We start from the raw sequence: 5,827 nt of genomic DNA on the forward strand, positions 1-5,827 counted from the left end.
CCCTGACCAGGGATGTGGTGCTGCCTGCCCGTGTCCCTGGCCCGGGACGTGGCGCTGCCTGCCCGTGTCCCTGACCCGGGACGTGGCGCTGCCTGCCCGTGTCCCTGGCCCGGGACGTGGCGCTGCCTGCCCGTGTCCCTGACCCGGGATGTGGCGCTGCCTGCCCGTGTCCCTGACCCGGGACGTGGCGCTGCCTGCCCGTGTCCCTGACCCGGGACGTGGCGCTGCCTGCCCTGACCTGGGACAGGGCACTGCCTGTGTGTGATCCCCCCCACAGCACAGAGCTGCTTCGGTGTCTCAGTGAATTTTGAAACCGACCCAAGGAGGAAACCGTGAGGGGAGAGGCCGGGAGCTGTGGATTCCCAGCGCTTTAGTCACTTGAAAACAGCCCCACTTGGAATGTGAGGCGGCTGTACATTTAGCTGAGAAGTGAGGGGACTGAACACCACTGTCGCTGGGCTCCGGTCGGTCTGAGGCCCGAATGTCCACCACGAGAAGGAGAAAACGGAGGGAGGGGCCCGGAGGAAGGGAGGACAATCGAAGGAAACATTTCTAGACTTTGCCCAGCCCTCTCCCCCTTTCTGCTGCCTACAAAAGCCCTGGGCCCAGCCACAGTTCTGTCTCCACCTTTTAGTCCCCTATTCTCCAACCACAGAGGAGAGAAATAAGGAAGGAGTCTGTGCTGCCTTCAGAAAGCATCTATATACCTGATCCGCTGGTCACCTCCTGCAGAGGGAGGCCAGACTGCAGCTTAGGCCCGCGCCCCATGTCAGAAGGACACGCCGTGAGGGCTCCTGGACTGTGAGGGAGGGCAGGCCGGGCTGAGGGACCCCCTCCCCTGCGCACAATCTTCATGCACCAGGCCTCTAGTAAGTAAATAAAAATTGATACAACCTGGCAAATCAGTCAAAAGCACTGTTTATATGTTATGAGTCATTTTGTGTATGTGTGTAAATATATATAGGTAGAGATTTAAGGCCCCCCCCCCCACAATATTATAAGTTGTTAGCTTTATTTGCTGAAATATTTGTAAGCCATATTTTAGTATATGAATTATGTGACCATGCTTTGATTAAATTAACCATTCCACTCTTATTGATCAATCACATTGTTTCTAGTTTTTCACTGTTGTAACTATTATTTTGAATAACATATTAGTAAAAACCTTTTTAAAAATTATATATCGGATTATATAACTGATAAGCGATATTGAGATACTGATGGGTTGGATGTGCATGAACTTTTGAGACTCTGATAGGGACTGCCAATTGTCTATCCACTTCCACTCTCTCCATGCCTGCAGACTGTCCTGTGGCAGAGCTCTGGCAGTAAAACCTAACTGAAGGTGGAAAAGTTCTGTTCAGAGAAGACCCTCTTGGCATTGTTCCTTTTTGCCTTTAGCATTGGAATGTGCCAACATGTTGTCACAGGCCTGGAGCTTTATCAACTGCACATGGAAAATAAACAGCAACCTGGGAACGGCTTGGTGTGCCTGCACACAGAGGAAATGCAACGCGGGAGGGAGAGAGACAGAAAGGAGAATGAGAATGTATTGATAGGGAGCTGCCATCCCATCCCCAGATTCTCCATCTCCAGTTTTCTCATTATGTGAGAAAATCAAACACCTAAATCGTTTAAGTCACTACCACTTTAGCTTTGCTATGGACAATTTAATTCCTAATTTATATAATAGGCAACCGCCTTTACGAAAAGCACATCCCACAGCTGCATATTAAAAAGCCCAGCTCACTGTGCTCTCACTGCCCTTGGATGTCTTATGTTGCAACCTTTTATTTCTAATTTCATATGGAACAATACATTTTTAGTTACAATTGTATTTCTTTGATTACTAGAGAGATTAATTTTTTCCCCCGAGTTCAGCTTTATATTTAATGTGTTACAAAAGAGGTTTAGTCAAAAAGACCAACGCCCATGTCATCAGCAGCCTCCTCAGATTCTTCTTCCTTTGCCTCCACTTTCTGCTCCTCAGCTGGGGCAGCAGTGGTGGGGGCAGGACCTCCTGCTGGTGTGGCACCAGCTGCTGGGGCAGGTCCACCAGCCCCTCCATGCAGATGAGTCTCCCCACATTGACATTGGCCAGAGCCTTTGCAAGAAGCCTGGCTGGGAAGGTTCAACATTTACACCACCTGCTTTAATGAGGGCATAAGTCTGTCCTCTGTCACCGTCATGCAGGATAAGGGCCCAGGAAATGCAGGCGAGCTCCCAGCCAGAGGCCATGCAGTGGCTGAGTGCTCCCCAGCCAGGTGCTAGTCGCAGGGTCAGATGCGGGCCTCCCCACCAGGTGGCCTTAGCTTCTCCGGCCGAGCACCTCCGGCAGCTGGGAGAAGCAGAAATTTAATTTTTAAAACATGATCATTGACCATTTGTGTGTCTCCTTTACCTACGTTTCTACTGGGATATTTGCTGTACTACATTTATAAAGGTTTTTTTGTAAATTGAGAGTATCAACTTTTGATCTTCCATATGTGCTGTATTTTCTATTTCATCATTTATTACTTACTGATTATTGCAATTTTTACTTTGCAATTTTGTTTTTGTGCAAATTTATTACTTTCTGTTTGTTGTGACGCCTGTTGGTGTGTTAATGCATAAAAAATCCTTGCAACGTTTCTGTCCCCAAGTCAAATACCGACATTTCTCTCTGGTTTGTGTATTAATGCCACAGTATTTCACTAAGTCTGTAATTCAGCTGAAATCCATTTCACATAAGGAACATATCCAACTCACTATTTTTTCTGTCAAATAACTTATTTTCCCATTTATCCTATATCATTGTATGTATTATTTGTGTTTCTTGGTCAGTAAAATCACAATATTGTAGATGTCTATGATGCACCAGAATTGCTACAAATAGAATAGTGAAACAAACATCCTACCCAAAAGGAATGAGTAATTTATTTTGGAAACAGGCAAATAGTTTATTTCAGTAAGATGTGATCTGGACTGGAAAAGGGATCCTCTCGGAGTACTCTGTCTTTTTCCCTTTCTATCCCACATGTAGTTACACGTTAAAGCAATCTTTCACATACGTCATTGTCTCTATTATTTTAGAAAATGTGAACGTATCAGCGCACGAGGCGGTAGGGCACACTGTGCCTGGTTTGTGTGATGTTACTTGTTGGATTTACGAGGGTGTGCCCTCCACTGTGATCTGCCTTCATGGTGATTCCGTCCTCTTGCTTTTGTATGTCACCAGGCTCAGCTGATGGTTCTGGAATGCAGGGTGTCCTGCTGCCCTCTGGCGCCCTCTCTGGCATCCATCCGCATTCCACTAGTTTAGCCAGGTCACGTGCAGAAACTCCTCTACTACAGCAACACCTGTGTGAGGTCACCCGCGGGAGCTGCCTTGAAGGAATGATGTTCCCAGAGGAGACTATAACCATGCCATCAAAAGGTTCTCCACAGGCTCAGATTTTCAAGCAAGATACAGAAGCTGGCAAACTGTCAGAAGCCCAGCATGAGATGAGTCTGTATGAAGCCAATCACAATGCCACTGTCAGAGAACTCTCCTGCCTTCTTCTCTTAGTTGAAAATGAACAAATATAAAAGTTTCCATAACTTTGCTTTTTATTTTTATTATTACTTTTTATTAATCCTCACCCGAGAATATTTTTCCATTGATTTTTAGGGAGAGTGGAAGAGAGAGGGAAAGACATAGAGAAACATCGATGTGAGAGCAACACATAGATTGGTTGCCTCCTGCAGGAGCCCCAACCAGGGCCCGGGCCAGCGAGGAGCCTGCAACCAAGGTCTGTGCCCTTGACCAGAATCGAACCCAGGACCCTGGTCCACAGCCCGACACTCTATCCACTGAGCTAAACCAGCTAGGGCATAACTTTGCTTTATTTCTTACTCCAATGGCAACAATGTTCCCTCTTATGGACAAATTAAGTTAAAATTATATTAAATAAAATTCAGTGTTTGTTTGATTTTATCTCGACCTCTGGGCTGTACTTTGTGAGCTAAAGCTTGTAGACAGAGTAATCTCGTGACATTTGCCCTTTGTAAAGAGTGGTCCCAAGCAATGATTACAGAGGCAGGGTAAGCTGGGAACCATTTTTATGTTGAATCTAAAAAAAAAAAGGAGTACAAAATAATTGACAGATAATTATGAATCCCCAAGCTCTCTGCCATAGGTTTCAGAGATGTACATATTTCTCATAGTTTACCTGATGTTTGACCCTGAACACCTAAAACTTTACTATTTGAAAAAATTAATAAACAGAAACCTAATTTAAAATGGAGTAGGGAGCCTAGAAGAGAGAAGGCTCATGCACATGTCAGCACACTCCTGACCCCTCCAGGCAGAGATATTCCTTGCATCTCTGGTAGGAAGTGGCACTACTGTACTGTCTCAGCAGGAAGAAAATAAAGGTTCCTCTTTGCCCAGTAACGGCTCAGTCAATGGCAGCTGGCCACAACTCAGCCAATAAGTCACTACACTTTAAAATTTTAGTTTCCTCCTAAGGACTCTTCCTTTACAAAAGCCCCTGGCAAATCCATACCAGAGCCTTCCTCGCCTGTGTTTCTTTAGACATGCATGTGGCTCTCCATGAGACTCCATGCTGTTCCTGAGTAACCCGTTTAGCTGGGGAAATATAGGCTATCTAATTGTATAAGCTCAACAGTTCTGAGGCCAGGTTGAGCACACTTAGGCCAAAGCATTCCCGTCTGCCTGGATCATGACTCACAGGCCCTCAAAATGCTTAAAATAGAGGGAGCACAGAAATGAAATGATCAAGGAGCACAGCAGTGTTTGCCAATAATTCCAACCCATTTTTATGTCTCCCTCTCAAAAGGGAAATCCCTAACACTGTGGCCCAGGTTTCTGCTAGCAACACCACTTAATGGCTCCCATAAAGGCGTACACATGCATCTCTGGCATACGAGAGGCAGTCATGGGGAAACCCTCAGGCACCACAGCGTGTTAGGGTTGAGACTGACAAAAATCCAGAAAATGATGGAGAGACAGAGAGAATCTTTCTTTTGATGGATTTGTTGAATGGTTAATATTTAGATGTAATAATAGACACTTTTCTAAAATATTTATGAGGTAGACAGGATTTGGCATTTTCTAAGTGTGTCTATGAATATCACTGCCTTTTGGAAGCTAAAAAAAATATTGCACAATGAATCTATATCACAGAAGTTACCTCTATCTGTTGATGCTAGCATTATGGAGATTAGAGTGGTTCTTCTGTGATCAGAAAGTCACTGGTATTATTTTTTTAATTTACTAATTCAAATCATCTGAGGTATTAACTATTACGAGACTCTTTGTATAGATGAGAGATTTTAAGACCACATATACACGGAGTGGCCAGATTTTTATGACCACCTGACATTTGTAGGCAAATGCCGGGGTTCTTGTCCCAGCATCAAGAAGGGTTCAGGAATCTGGAAAAGGCACTGTGTGTAGATGACATAGGAATCCAGAGACTAATAAAGAATCCGGAGACAAGATATAATTTTGAAAGGCATTGGGGGTCAGAGGACCTTCAGCTAAAAGAACTGAAAACTGCCTCCTTGTCTAGGACCCTTGCTTTTATTAACACACTTTGTCCTAAGGCAAGGTGGAGCTAATACACTTCAAAGGGTAAGGTTTCACAGGGTACAGAGTCCATTGTCAGTTTGGGGAATAGCCTACGGCTGTTCAGGTGTTTGGCCAGTATGAGGCAATAACATGTAACCTTTAACTGTCTGGCAGCCACAATCAGTTTCCTATTCAGGTTTGGGGAAATGCCTTTAGCCATTCCCAACAGGTGACTACATGTGTGACTCAACCCTGTTGAGTCCCCAACTTTCA

General features: G+C 44.9%; 1 pseudogene across 1 annotated transcript; it reads right to left on the bottom strand.

Moving 5' to 3' along the window:
* Window positions 1-1,910: 1,910 nt before the first annotated feature.
* On the bottom strand, window positions 1,911-2,238 carry LOC308522130 (large ribosomal subunit protein P1-like; annotated as a pseudogene). Its single transcript has 2 exons — window positions 2,184-2,238; window positions 1,911-2,121 (listed from the first exon to the last, which is right to left on the bottom strand). The product of its transcript is annotated as a large ribosomal subunit protein P1-like (transcript).
* Window positions 2,239-5,827: the final 3,589 nt, after the last annotated feature.

This window comes from Myotis nattereri (assembly GCF_964212035.1).
Source record: "Myotis nattereri genome assembly, chromosome: 7".
NCBI lineage: Eukaryota > Metazoa > Chordata > Mammalia > Chiroptera > Vespertilionidae > Myotis > Myotis nattereri.